Source organism: Oryx dammah, unplaced genomic scaffold, assembly GCF_014754425.2.
Source record: "Oryx dammah isolate SB20612 unplaced genomic scaffold, SCBI_Odam_1.1 HiC_scaffold_21, whole genome shotgun sequence".
NCBI classification, from domain to species: domain Eukaryota; kingdom Metazoa; phylum Chordata; class Mammalia; order Artiodactyla; family Bovidae; genus Oryx; species Oryx dammah.
Window position 1 is genome coordinate 20,554,365 of NW_024070205.1, and position 14,203 is coordinate 20,568,567.

General features: G+C 43.7%; 1 protein-coding gene across 2 annotated transcripts in view; it reads right to left on the reverse strand.

Annotated features, from left to right (window-relative positions):
* Positions 1-12,178, reverse strand: part of FAM20B (FAM20B glycosaminoglycan xylosylkinase) — a 44,463-nt gene extending 32,285 nt beyond the window's left edge. The window contains exon 1 of one of the 2 annotated variants that reach the window (XM_040263897.1): positions 12,069-12,178. The gene's annotated coding sequence lies outside the window, so the exon portion shown is untranslated. Of the gene's footprint in view, positions 1-7,735; positions 8,198-12,068 lie in introns of those variants that run through there. The other variant, XM_040263898.1, reaches the window with a different exon arrangement.
* Between the last annotated feature and the right edge of the window lie 2,025 nt (positions 12,179-14,203).

Below are 14,203 nucleotides of genomic sequence, written 5' to 3' on the forward strand. Positions count from 1 at the left end.
TGTCTGACTCTTTGCGACCCCATGGACTGCAGCCCACCAGGCTCCTCCATCTATGGGATTTTCCAGGCAAGAGTACTGGAGTGGTTACCATTGCGTCTAGAGGAGAGTAATAACTCCCTCTCTGAATTCAAATACCCAGCAAGCCTAAACATGTCATATCTGTTGCTCACATACTGAAATACAACACCGAGACATGTATCTCTACTTATCAGTCTTCTAATTATTTTTCAAAATTAAAAACACTGTAAAATATGGATAATCAAATCTGGATAAATTAAGCAAAGGAAAAACATATCCCTGTACCATCTGGCTATTAGGAGAAGATGACCAGAAAATTAATGAAACCTGGTACTATAGCAACGTGACTAAATCTGGACTGGTCAGGCACGTAACAAAGATACTTATGCTACAGACCTAAAGAAGTGCTTCCTGTGTGGGGCCCACCACACTGGTCAGTTCTCAAGCTGAAAGATCCCAAATACAAGATTTTTTGCCAAGGTGTCAAGAACATAAAATTCAATTTCATTTGCATGCTGACAGGCTGCTTTCCACTCCAGAGGGCCCTTTAAAAACATGCACAAGCTTGCTCTGCTATATGCCTACAGGCAGCACTGCGCTGGGATAAGCCAAAGATGACAAGAAGATAACAGGGTGTCGCTTCACTCTCCGATTCATTTAACTACTCAAACTATTAATTGAAGAAATAAAACCAATACAAAAGATGGGGCAAACAATTCAGGCTGAGCCACTCCCAGCCAAACCGGAGACTGTGCCCCTATTAGCAGCTGGAAACACATCCCAAATCAGTCTACTAGAGCGGCAGGGTATTCTCAGGGCAGTGCCTTGCTGAGAGCTTGCTGACACGCAGTTTATTCTTGGTGATTAACCACTCCCGTTTCATTTTCAGGAAGATGGCAAAGTGAGAGTCAAATTCAAATTCTAATTATCTCCAGCCACCTGTTCCGTTGCATCATCATCTCCCAGGGAGTACATAACACTATTAGCTGAAACACAGGCAATTCAAGTGTATCCAAAAGGTAATTGTGATGGTATCAAATTTGGTGTAAAACTCAGTAAAATAGTTCCCTATGATTACTGGTAACAGGGATGCTAGTAGAACAGATTTCAGAGATTTTCGCTAGTCCTAACATGACCCAAACCACACAAATTCTCCAGTTATTTGTTCAACAGTACAGATCTCTGGCTGCAGTGGTAAAATGTAATACGGAAATCTCCCTGTGTCGGCAATCTTTTCCTTAGCCCCTCCAGCTGCAACAACCTCCAGCTGAGGTGCTATTCTGGCATAAAGGGGTCAGCTGAACAGCCTTTCATGTCCTACAAAACCCTCCTCAGGACTAAAGTCTGGTTAACTCGAGATTCTAATGATGCTGCTCATTTCATTTAGAATGAAGAAAGTCCTACCTCGTGTTATATAAACATATTATATCTAAACGTTTAGCACAAAGGTTGGGGACAGTGAGGGGTTTTGTTTTGTTTTTAAATCACCAATGCAATGAGGAATTTGAGTAGCTCCCAAATTCAGACAAAACAAACTGAGCGTGTGTGCAAGTTCCGAAATCTCATTACCTTTTGATGGGCCACAGAAGAACGCACTCATCAGTTCAGGGCTGCAAATACTTCATCCACTCAACTAAGAAATTCCTATTAAGTGACTGAAGGGTTCAACTGTTACCTCCCTTCACTATTTACCTCTGCAGATTAGTTGTGAGGATAGGTTTGAAGAAGGGGCTGAGCAAGTTTTCGCATTTGCGATTAGTCACCACATCCTGGTAGAACAAGACTGCAATTTGGCCCTGCTCTCAACAACTGCCTGGCATGTCCACAGCCACTGACTGCATTTAGTGAGGGCACCTTTTATTGAATCCCTGAAAGAACAGCCTGTTGGATCTGCAGGTCTTCCAATCCAGAATAGATAATGCAGCAAAATCATTTTTCTAATTACACACCATTTGTGAGTTCCATAAATCCCTTAGCAAAGCAATGATGGCATTGGCCAATCTATGTTGCTAGGCACCACTCTTACTCTCTTCCCTCCTCACTTGTCAGCTTCCGCCAAAACAGTGTGAACATGGTCCCCTACGTGTCATTGCTCACTGGAGCGCTCTCAAAATTTCTTTTGCTCTTATCTTTTCTTCCCATCTTCTCCTGTTTAAAGCCTAATCTAGCTTCCAAGGGCCATCTTCAAAGCCGTTTGTGGTCCCTCCTTACTACAGTAACCTCTCTTGTCTTTGGGCCAGTACTTAACTACATTCTGCCATATCCAGTGTCTTCTTGTAGATTGTTCTTAATTCCCCTCTCGGAATTCTGACTCCTCACTGATCTTAGCTACTTTTGCACTCCCTAAAGTATGTAGCATAGTAAGGGCAGATGCCTTTTTCCCCTTAAACCGAACAAACCACTGCAAATGAGGCTTTTCGAGACTCTGCTGTTAACTTCCTTCGATACTGTATTCGGTATCAAATGAGTGTGTATCACCTGGCACCTTAACTTGGCTATCTTTAATCAACTACCCATTTTTAGGCAATATACTTCTCTACTGACACTATTCAATTTAGTTGGTAGTTTCGGAGGACAGTCTTTTTCTGAGTAAATATTGACAGCTCAGAAAGAGGTTTTCTTTTAGTTGGAAAGCTGGTACTCCTTCAGCCTACAAGGCAAGCACAAAGATATTCAAGAAATTGACAATATAGAGTTTTTAGTGGAATTTATACAAAAAGCCTGTGAGTCTGCAAGACTCCTTTCCAGGAAAATGTATTAGATACACAATATAGAATGATTCCTTCCTCTAGTGACGTAGACTCCTTTACTCTTTACAGTGATCCCTTCCTCTCCTATATCCTTGAGAGGGGAGAGTACCCAAGACAGAGCTTCCATATTGTATTATCTTTTTAAAATGGCAGCATACTATCTAGTCTGCAAACCGGGTTTCTAAGAGGATCCCCCATTTCAGATATTAAGGAAATGAAAGCAACATCACTGGGTATATTCCAAATTATTCATCAAAACTTCTCTTGCATTCTCAGGAGTCTGCCTGCTCTATTTCATGCCTGCACTGCCTCATATAAATGCCTCCAACAGTGGAACACTGTCCAGTTATATTACGGTCATTTATTTTAATGTTTCTGTTATGCAGAACAGAGCCTACCTCAAAGAACAAATAGACTCAAGGTAATAATAAAACACAAAAAAATGTTCAATATAAAAAAGGCAGGGCTAATGGTGGTCTTCACACTAAAAGCTGGCATAAATTCCCAGACAGGAGTTGTGCAAGAGAGACGTTTATAAGAAATCTTCACAGTGAACCCTGGTTTCACTCTTGGCTGTATCAGTGAAATGAGGCTTGATATGGAAGCTGATATATCATTCTTCTCTCTCTTACACACACACACACACTCCTACACATACAGTAAGTGTTTTATAAGGATAAACTTATGACTACATTGTAAATTGTTTTGGGAGAGGAAATAGAGGTTTTACAGAAAAAAGTGAAATCATAGTATAAAGACTAGATCCCTCTGTTCAAGAATCTGACTGATGTCTGGAGGAGCATATACAGAAATACACACTAGTGCAAAGATCTGTAAGCCACTGTGTGATAAAATTCAATGTATGTGACTGCTGAGGAACATGAAAAGACCTGGCTCCAACACTTACTACCTTCCCAGGGGCTCCAAGCCACCAGCAAGGTTCCAAACCTCATTAGTAGCTGTGCCACCTTGAATCTCCCTTTAATCAAGAGACCTCACACTACTTCACCTGAGGTCACAGAGAAGAAATCCCAACTTCTGTTCAAAGCAACTAAAAACAAAGGCTTCAGTAATCCTTGTTTTTTGTGTTTTCAATTCAATGGTCAAGTAAGTTTTTACCACATGAAGGGAATGCAAGACATCTTGTAAATGTCAGGTACCAGAAGGAAAAACCATTCAATATGAACATTTCATGCAGAGAGCGATTAACAAAGAAGATGGTGAAGGGGGTAGGATTTATTATTTCACTAGCATATTATCATATTTACTCACACAATCTCCTTGCCCTTCATCCTGAGTGGAAATCACAAGGACCATTTCACAAACTTCTTCTTTGGTCATTGCTGGTTTCAGCAAACCTCTGAAGGTTAGGTAAGCATAACAGGTAAGACCTGAATTTAATTATGAGTTTTCGGGTGACTGTCTACAAAGACAGAAACCAACAATTCTTCCCATCAAGAAGTGGAATCTATTTCTTCCTCCCTAGAATATGGATTGGCTTTGTAACTTGCTTTGATCACAGAATGCTGTGCAAGTGGCTGAGTGCTAGGTGTCTTAAGAGACCTAGCAGCTTCCATTTGGGACCAAGCTACTATGTAAAGTGGCTCAGGCTAGACTACTGAATGATGAGAGGCCTGGTCAGCCCCTAGTTATTCTGGCCACCCCAGCTGAGAGCCAGATACGTAAGTGAAGCCATTTAGGGCATTCCAGTTCCAGCTGAGGTCTCAGCTAAATACAGCCACCCATGTGGCTCCAGCCAATATCATGTGTGCAGAAGAACCAATCAGCTGGGCCCAGTTGATCTGCCTAATATGAGAAATAAATCATTTAGTCTTAAGCCACTAATTTGGGGATAATTTGTAAGCCTAACATTTTCATGTCTATTCTGTCCTTATCAACCATCTGGGATATATTAATTAACCATTTAAGTACAAATAAAAATTGGATTAATGAAGTCTGTTAAAGGTAACTACTAAAGTCCATTTATACACTATAGAGCAATTAAGGCTAACCCCACACACTCAGAGAGCTATACACACCCAGGTTATAAATTCTAACCCTTAAATTTCAGTCAAAGCGTAAATAATAGCAAAAATTATAACCCTTTAGTACCAAAATAAAATAAAAACGCATATTTTGACCTTGAGGCCAGTCTGATATACTGCCCTTTTGTTTTTTTCAATTGGTAGTGACCTTAGAGCACTTTGCTACATTATTATTAGCTGCCTCCTAGAAATAAATGCAGTCTCTCCTGATGGTTAGTGACAATTATTATAAGTAAAATAAAGGGCATTCAGAAATCTTTCCATTTAGCATTGAGAGCCTCTAGCTTAAGAAGTCAAAACCTCCAATACTAAGTGGTATCAAGTGTTCACTACTTAAACAAATCTCTATATCCTCAGAAAACCAGCCCACTCTTGTGCTGCCACCACCGCCTACAGCAGCATATTATTATTCTTTTTCATCTTCAATTGGGAGTCTTCAATTGAAACAAAAGCTAGCAACAAGTAACATCATTAATTAGTACCTACATATAGTTTTCCTTTTCACTTAAATAGGTTCTTAATTCACCTTCTTTCTGCTAACTTCCCTGGGCCTCCATTTCCTTATATGAAAAAGGAAATACAAACACTATTACCTGACTCACAGAACTGTTAAAAAAGAATGGTACTACCAGGTGTATTGTGCTAAAACTAGTGCTTGGACAACCCATAGTAGTTGCTTGTTGGTCATTATTACCATATCAAAAACCCAAAGACGACTTCCTGAGAAGAAAGAATGGCAAAGAAAATAACCCTCATTGGTTACGCTGTCTCCTGGGTTTACACAGTCGGGGCTGAATACATGTGTTGCATTACCAAGAGTTCTAGTAACCTTATATTTCTGAACCAAAGACTTCCCTAAATTTGAGGAGTAGGTAAGACTGTAAGCAAGTAGGTTTCGTCAGAGTGGATGCCAGGTGAAGCAGAGGACTAGGAGGTTATGTCACTAATCTGGCCAACCTTAAGCCAATGTTTTTCTCTTGTCTACAAAGTTCAATTCTACCACATTCAATGTAAGTGAAACAGATGGGAAGCATGAACTTTTTCTATTTCACGAAAATGGCTGAACAGAATGCCCTTCACAATGTTCTTCAGTTTGGAAGATTAAATCTGTGTTTTAAAGCTTTGCATGTCCTAGAGCAGCCGTGAAATTAAAAGACACCTGCTCCTTAGAAGGAAAGCTATGACAAACCTAGACAGCACATTAAAAAGTAGAGATATCACTTTGCTGACAAAAGTCCATAGAGTCAAAGCTATGGTTTTTTTAGTCATGTATGGCTGTGAGAGTTGGACCATAAAGAAGGCTAAGCAGTGAAGAATTGATGCTTTCAAACTGTGGTGCTGGAAAAGACTCTTGAGAGTCCCTTGGCCAGCAAGGAGATCAAACCAGTCAATCCTAAAGAAAGTCACCCCTGAACATTCATTGGATGGACTGGTGCTGAAGCTCCAATACTGTGGCCACCTGATGTGAAGAGCTGACTCACTGGAAAAGACCCTGAGGCTGGGAAAGATTGAAGGTGGGAGGAGAAGGGGACGACAGAGGATGAGATGGTTGGATGGCATCACCAACTCAATGGACATGAGTTTGAGCAAGTTCTGGGAGTTGGTGATAGACTGGGAAGCCTGGAGTGCTGCAGTCCGTGGAGTTACAAGGAGTCGGACAGGACTGAGAGACTGAACAATAAAGCTTTTAAGATAAGCCCTGGAGTTTAAGCCCTTAAGTTTAAGTTATGGGTATAGAAAATCGAACTTCTACACAGTTCAGGTCGGTTCAAGTGTTATATATTTCTGTTTTCACTTCCACTTAAATATTTATTCACATAATAAACTTGTGTTATGTGAAAACCTCTAACAGTTCCCTGCGAAGGAAGGAACTACAATGATCGCCAGACATTAATGAAGTATTCTTTGGGTTGTGAGAGTAAAAATGAAACAGGCAACAGAGTGTTTCCTCCCTCATTGAAAAAAATTCAATTCCTGCAACCTGTCCCATTTAAATCTTGATTCAGGGGAATCCTCTAATGATTTTTCTTGAAAAGTGAAAAGAAAAAAATTTCAGCTCATACTGCTAAGTGAGATTTGTTCTAAAAAACCAACACAGGCAGTGTTCACTGATCTAGAAACTCTGTGGAAATGCCTAAGAATTTGTATTGTTTCAAATGAGCCAGTTATAATGAACTTTCCTAAGTTCGAGGTATTTCACTGCTCAATTATCAGATCTAACAATCATTTAAGGCTATATAGAATGTGATTACTATATACTGTGAAGTGAAGTGAAGTGAAGTGAAGTCGCTCAGTTGTGCCTGACTCTTTGTGACCCCATGGACAGCAGCCTGCACCAAACTCCTCCATTCATGGGATTTTCTAGGCATGAGTACTAGAGTGGGTTGCCGTTTCCTTCTCCAGGGAATCTTCCCGACCCAGGGACCAAGCACAGGTCTCCCACATTGTAGACAGACACTTTACCGTCCTGAGCCACCAGGGAAGAAATACAGAATTTCAAATAATAAAAAAATTTACTTCAAATTTCATGTTTTCTATCTTTACTGTTCTTGAAAAGGTATGTAAACTTCAGTCAACAGTAAAAAGTTGAACGTATGAAAAAGTATGTAAACTTTATTCAACAGTAACACCTCACATTTTTAACCTTATGTTCTAGGGTCAGTCAAGCTGACAGGCTACAGATCACTTTAGAAATAGGAACCCCAAGCAGGTCTGTGCTGAATTATGGCTGAGTCACTCCCAGCATGATCCCTTGCTATATATGAATATAAATACAAGTACACACATACATACACACGTATATTTTTTGGCAGCCTGTCTCCTCTACCCTACTGTGAGTTCCTCAAGGACAGGGGATATTATACTTTCTTTGTAGTTAGAAGTAAGCTAGTACAGTTCAGGACACATGAGATAAACACTTACTGAATAAAAGGAGTGAAGAGTGAGGAAGGCAGACACCTTTATGGTTTTAAGCATTTCTTCAGCTCTTTGGTTTAAAGGTGACCTCTTTTTTTAACCAATATAGGGAAACTAAGTCCTGTAATGAATTCAAATATAAATACAGTAAAAATATTGACATATCAAATATTAATACCAATTTTATACACTCAACTTTAAACTGCTGCCTTCTATATACCTTGCTTCCCCTTTCATGGCCATTGATATTGCCAAGCTGGTGTCTGGTGTTGGTTGGGACTAGGAGTAAAGATGATTTGGAAATGCTAACAGGAAGATTGGAGATGGTCCAAGACATTGTCCAAGAACGATACACGACAGGGCTGGCACCAAGCTTTCAAGTGTTATTGGCAGTATTTTATGAAATGAACCAACACTGATATCTCCATATCACTTTCTTTTTTATACAGAAAGAACTACAGGGACATAAACGCACCTGTATAGAGTGCAAATTCACTATCTAAACCAACAACAAGAAACGAGAACCAAAGGTCTTTGGGCAGCCAAAATAATGGTCACAAAGTTCATCCACTAATAAAAAGCCAGGCAGACCCTCACTAAGCTTATTTAGCTGTTTTACATTCAATTTCAGGAAGCAGAGTTATCTGGGTTGCTCCTCCACAGAAGATTAGAAGCTGCAAAAAATTTTTAAAAGGGCAGCAGGGACACTAACAGCAGCAAAAGCATAGCTTTTTCACCCCTGCTTTCAGACAGACTGCTGAAAGCAAATTCAAGAATTCAAAAAGCGGAAGGGGCAAACAACCTACATATGTCAATCACCTCTGAGCCCTGCAGGATTACTGTCTGTAACCATAATCTCAAATCAACAAAGGTTAAACTACATTGTTTACAAAGCAAATGAAACATAAAATACATTATAAAAAATTCTGTGCAAAAAATATACAATAGCCTATTCCCATGCTGGTAATATCATATTCCCATGCTGATATTGATACATAAAGCAGAAAGTCAGCATTTAAGAGCAAAGAATGATGAAATGATAGACTTCACTGCCTCACCCTGTACTTGGATCTGTTCTACATTCATAATTTCATATTCCTTGACCTCCTTTCAAAATGTACCCAAATTAACACCATCCCCCTCATAGGGCAGCTACCTTGCCAGAAAGTAGACTCCCAAACACACACACCAAAGCTCAGTGTCTCTCTTCTGCATCAGCCTTCATTTCATATCTCACACTAGTATGACAGACACACCCCCGAGACTGACCATGTCCAGAGCGGGGCCTTCCCTCTCCTGATTCTGGATATGAACAAAATCACAAGTGAGAGCTTTGTATTACATTCTCTCCTAGATGGCTCTAGCAGTCAAGTTGACGTTACAAGTTGGTCAAAAGTTGGTTTCAGTTGCAAAGTAAGGTCTTCTGTTTAGTACCTGAGGTCTGTGCCAATGAATTCCTCAGTCCTTGAGGGTTACAGAGGCAGTGTAAGGAAGAAAAAGAGGGAGAGATTTACAGGTGTGGGATGACAAGTACTTCAGGGAAGGATAAATCCCCTCACCCATCCCCAATACGAAGGAACAGAAGATGGACAGTCAGGGTCAGTGATACTGGCATGGTCAACACCAAGAGCTCGAGTTTTTTCACTAGTGCAAAAATAGTGTCTACCAGACCAACTGCTAGGGAGCTGAGTCAGAGCAGGCTGCAGGAACAAGTCTATGGCGCGAACACCATCCAATCACACAATCAGATCTCAGGGCAGCTGCAGCAAGTAACACCCTTTACAGATACCCACCTCTACTGAACTACTTGCAACATGAATCTGAAACAATTTTCTTGGCCTTTTTTCCCCCTCTTGTAAAGAGAACTAAACAATTAAATATCTGCACAAGGATGTGTCCTCCTCCCTCGTACTGTTTTCCATTCATTCATTCAACCACCAAACATTTACTCCACACCTACTATCCACTATACACTGTTAGGTACAAAAAACAAAGCACATCAGTCATTATCATGACAACACTAAACTGTAGTTCCTCATTATAACTGTGCTTCCACCCAGATGGATCAGTGGTAAAGAATCCACCCACCAAAGCAGAAGACGAAGGTTCAATCCCTGCGTCGGGAAGATTCCCTGGAGAAGGAAACAACAACTCACTCCAGTACTTTTGCCTGGAAAATCCCATGGACAGAAGGACCTGGCAAGCTACAGTCCAAGGAGCTGCAGGAGAGTCAGAGTGACTTAGCAACTAAACACACTGTAACCGTGCTTCTCAGCCCCAAACCACCTGGCACTTAGTCCCAAATGGCCTGACATCAGCTTCAAAAGACAGTCTCCTTTTTACTGTTTCCAACTGTGGCCAGAGAATAATACAAAGAGCAGCCTCTTAATTCTATAAAGAGATTGGAGCAATCACCAAGAGACAACCACTGTGGCTGCTATTTTTAAGTTATCAATTCAAGAGTTGAATTGAAGCATCTGGCTTCAGGGTTTATGCCATTAAAATGATGGTTACACAAAGTGAAGGAAGCTGAAGACTGCCCTGCAAGTAGAAGAAACAGAAAATTTCATTTAGAAATTCAAAATTCAGAAAAGATAAAAAGCAGAAGCTTTAACGCTGTGTGAAAGAACTGGAGTCTACAAATAGAAATCAAGAGAATGGACTAAAAGTCAAGAAATTATCAACTCAGCATAAAGTAACTCTGTGACGTTAAGGAGTACATGATAGAAACAGTGATCTGTTTGTCCCCTATTTCAAATTACCCCGGGCATGTTTTCCAATTTTCATTCTTTAACATAAATCGACCTTAGACTGGCTCTGCTGCTGCTAAGTCGCTTCAGTCGTGTCCGACTCTGTGCGACCCCATAGACGGCAGCCCACCAGGCTCCCCCGTCCCTGGGATTCTCCAGGCAAGAACACTGGAGTAGGTTGCCATTTCCTTCTCCAGTGCAGGAAGGTGAAAAGAGAAAGTGAAGTCGCTCAGTCGTGTCTGACTTTTAGCGACCCCATGGACTGTAGACTGGCTCTAAGGCTAGGCAAATAATTTAGCATCTTTAACATCTGTATCTCAGATTCTCAAGGGTATGTTTTGATGATAACTAACAATATACGCAGAAGTGCTTTAAGGCTTGGCGCAAGAGTCCTGCATAAATTCAAGGACTGTGCTACACTGAGGTCTCCAGCCCAGTTTAAAATAACCCCAATGAAATATACGCATTAATTTACAACACAAGGAGGATAGCAATTGTTAGTAAACAGTAATCATAGTTACGGTTTTACATAAAGTCCTGCCATTTGAAAGCTAAAAGATCTCACATTCCTATTCCTTCAAGGTGAGAAACCAAACCTTGGCTGGGTGGGGATGATACTGATACTTGGCCCCAGACTCAAGTCGTTGTATCAAGCATTTCTCATTTCCCAGAATTATAAATCCTCACTCCTCCAACCGACGATATGGCCGTTTCAAGGGCTAATAAATCCTTAATGACCAATCATGTCTTGTCCCCTCCACTTTCCCTCCAACATCCTCTACCGTTTCTCGTCCTATCCGGGAGACCTGCAGGTAACAGAAGCCTGATTAGAATGAAACTCTTATCAGATCCCACAATCAAGGACGCAACTTGACAACTGCTCACGCTGATCAACGGCAACGTTTCGGTTCTCTTATAATTGCGGGGGCCACAGCACCCGGAAATGAAATCTCAAGCGCAACCCACTTTGCACAACCGCATCATTTCCTTAAGTTGTGCCCTACCGCGAGCGCGGGGTGCACGACTCCGAGGGGATCGCGGATCCCTAGGCACGGTTACCCTGCCTGCCGCCTCGGGCCTGGAGGTCACTCGCGCCTCACGGCCACGAGGTGGGCCCGCGGGCGCGCGATCCCCCCAGCCCGGGCCGCCGCAACGGGCGCTCGGCGGGACACGAGGGCGGCACCGGGGCCAGTCGGCTCTGGGGACGCTGTCCGGGCGCAAGGGTGGGTCAACTCGACAGACCCCCGGCTGCCCGAGGCGCCCCCAGGTAAGGCCCGCGCCTCAGGCGGGCCGAGGAGGCGGCGGCCTCGGCCGCGTCCCTTCAGCCGCTTTTACGACCGGCTGGAGCCCGCTCAGGGCCAACGAGGCGGGGCGCCCGGCCCGGGCCGGTCTCTACAGCAGCCGCCGCTCAGGGACCGCTCGGGGCGCCGGTGCCCAGCCCCTCAGGGAGGCGCCCGCCCTCAGACGGCCCCCGCCCTGCGCGCGCCACGCACCGCGCCCCGCCCGCGGACCTGCCCGCACTTTCCCGCCTCGCCTCGCCTCGCCCGGGGCGGGGGTCGCGCGCCCTACCCCGCCCCCACGCCGCTCACCTGCAGGGCCCTAGGCTCGCTCCATGGCCGCCCGCGCGGTGCGGTGCGGCGCGGCCCCGGCCGCCCCCGCCGCCTCCGGGGAGGGGCAGCCCCACGCCGCGCTCACCGCCCCCAGCCGCCGCTACTGCGGCTCCCGCCCACCCCCGGCCCGGCCATTCCCGGCCACCTCTCCCGGCGCTGAGCCGGCGGTCCCACACCCACCCCCCGCCTCCGCGGCTCGCGACTGTTGGTACCGTCCTAGCCTAACGCCTTCCCTGCGGCCAATCCAAGGGCTTCTTCCGCGAGGCCCCGCCCCCCCGTCCCGGTGGGCGGGTCTACTGGACCCACTCCGGACCGCCCTGCTTAACCCTTTGCATCCCGGGCCGGCCCATCTTAACTCTCTCGACGCCGACTCACGCCTCTCTTGCTTCTCCCTGCCGCCCCACCCCGCTTACATGAATCGACCTCTCACTAGCCTTCGCCTTCTCTTTCCTGGTTTTTGTAAAGCAGATAGGCAGCCAGGCAGCGGGACTGGAAATCGCGGTCCCTAAGTTCTATTTGTGAGAAACAGTTTCCCTCCTCTTTTTACCCATTTTGCCTCTGCTTCACTACTTCTGCCTGTGCAAAAGTAACCTCTTGCCCAAAAGAGGTCAACCTTCCCATCATGAGAGCTCTTCCTTTGGACTAGACCAGAGATCCCCGCTAACATTTTGCAGCATTTAACAAAAAGTGTGACTAGTTTGCTGTAATAGTTTCTGAACGTCTATCTTTTGCAAAGGACTGTAAGGCCCATAAGGGCAGGGCAGTTGTGCCTGGGTTTCCAATGCCTGACCCTCAGTAGACTCCCTATATATAATTTTGTTATGTTTTGACCTTGCTGCCCGGCTTGTGAGATTGAAAGCACCAAGTCTTAACCACTGGACTGTCAGGGAACTCTCTCCTTGTAAATAGTCTGAACTAAAGATTCTTCCTTTTCTTAAATTGTCTCCTTTCCACTGACTCCATACAGTGCATCCACTGTATAATGTATCTATTCGTTTATTCATCATATACTAACCTTGGACTTCAGTGTTCCCATCCCTGAAATACTGTAGTGCATACTGATCCATGTGAAAAGGCATATGTGATGGGAGAGATGGGGCTGACTCTTCCGGCTTTCAGTTCAGTTCAGTTGTTCAGGCGTGTCCGACTCTGCTACGCCACGGACTGTAGCACGCTAGGCTTCCCTGTCCATCACCAGATCCCGGAGTTTACTCAAACTCATGTCCATCAAGTCAGTGATGCCATTCAACCATTTCATCCTCTGTCATCCCCTTCTCCTCCTGCCTTCAGTCTTTCCCAGTATCAGGGTCTTTTCAAATGAGTCAGTTCTTCACATCAGGTGGTTGAAGTATTGCAGTTTCAGCTTCAGCATCAGTCCTTCTAAGGAATATTCAGGACTGATTTCCTCTAAGATGGACTGCTTGGATCTCCTTGCTGTCCAAGGAACTCTCAAGAGTCTTCTCCAACACCACAGTTCGAAAGCATCAATTCTTCAGCACTCAGCTTTCTTTATAGTCCAACTTTCACATCCATACATGACTACTGGAAAAACCATAGCTTTGACTAGACGGACTTTCGTTGGCAAAGTAACGTCTCTGCTTTTTAATATGCTGTCTAGGTTGGTCATAACTTTTCGTCTTCCGACTTTAGAGTTCATTTAAGCAAGGGAAAGAACTTCTTACTGGCTGTGTGATATTGGGCGTGTTACTTGATCTTTCAGAATATTGATTTCTTTACCTGGAAAATGGGAGTTAATCATGGGACCTACCTCACAGGGTTGTTGTGAGAACTACATAAGGAAATGTGTGGGGAGAGGACTTGCAGATTATTGTGTAATGTTATTATTCATATGTATATTTATTAAGCACTTAGTATTGGGAGATCTTAGAGGAAAAATTGGTCCCTATACCTGTCCCAGACAATCTAGTTACAGAGGAAGCCCCTTTGCAGAAAGCATGAAATCAGTGCAAGAAGGCGTATGCTGTCAAATGCTAGAGAAGTTGTATCAGCCTTGTACTGGATGTATTTGAAAATGTTTGGAGGTTGTTTTCTGACCATAGAAATGAGCTGGGTGGTAATGAGAGTCTACCTGATTTCTCTACACAGGAACATTG